The sequence below is a fragment of the Solanum pennellii genome, chromosome 4, assembly GCF_001406875.1.
Source record: "Solanum pennellii chromosome 4, SPENNV200".
Lineage (NCBI taxonomy): Eukaryota > Viridiplantae > Streptophyta > Magnoliopsida > Solanales > Solanaceae > Solanum > Solanum pennellii.
This window is the reverse complement of record NC_028640.1, coordinates 74,867,426-74,868,382: the sequence shown is the minus strand read 5'-3', so window position 1 is coordinate 74,868,382 and position 957 is coordinate 74,867,426.

Genomic DNA, 957 nt, shown 5'->3' with positions numbered 1-957 from the left:
TTTGTATATAAGGTTTCTTTTGTTTTTTATTTATATAATTTTATTTTATAAAGAGTGGTTTGTAACTGAAGCATTAAATGTGCTAACAGTAAATTTAGATAATGCCATAATTTAAGGTAAACGTCCATAATTTAAGGTAAACGTTCAAATTCATTTTTTTTTTCAAAAAAAATAAGAAGTATACAGCAATTGAAACACAAGATAAACTTATTTTTGCAGTTTATGAAACAACATTTCATTCATTTTTTTTGTTTTTCTTTATAATTGAATATAGGTAATTGTTCATTGGATGAAAATTCATGTTTATTATTGCAATTTTTATACAATATTCTATTGGATTTACAAATTTTGATGTATGTGCGTTCGTTATTGTGGTGATAATTGTATGTAGCCATATCGTAAGTGTTTTTCTTTTGAAAAGTGGTTTCAAAAATATATAAATTTTTTAAGAAGAAATTTCGTAGGATACAATTATATACTTTTTGTTGATGTAGTATTTGTATATTATAAAGAAGATCAGTGTAATCGAATACGGGTAATTGTTGGTGATAATTGTATATAGCCATAAAGTAAGTGTTTTGCTTTTGAAAACTGATTTCAAAAATATAAAAAATTTTAAAGAAGAAAATTCATATGATAAAATTATATACTTTTTTTGATGTAGTATTTGTATATTAGAAAGAAGATCAGTGTAATTGCGTTTCTTTTGTATACATATACAAACTTACCTTTTTTGTATATTAATATGTGTGCATGAATATGGTAGTTAAACATGGCAATATATACAACTGTCTAAATGACTTTGTATATACTACAATAATATATAAACTTAATATATACTAACTTCAATAATTTGTATATAACTACTAAAATATACAAATTATAATCATATATGAAATTTTCCCATCTCTATAACTAAATTCATTTACTTTTTGTATATGTATACAAAAACAAAAA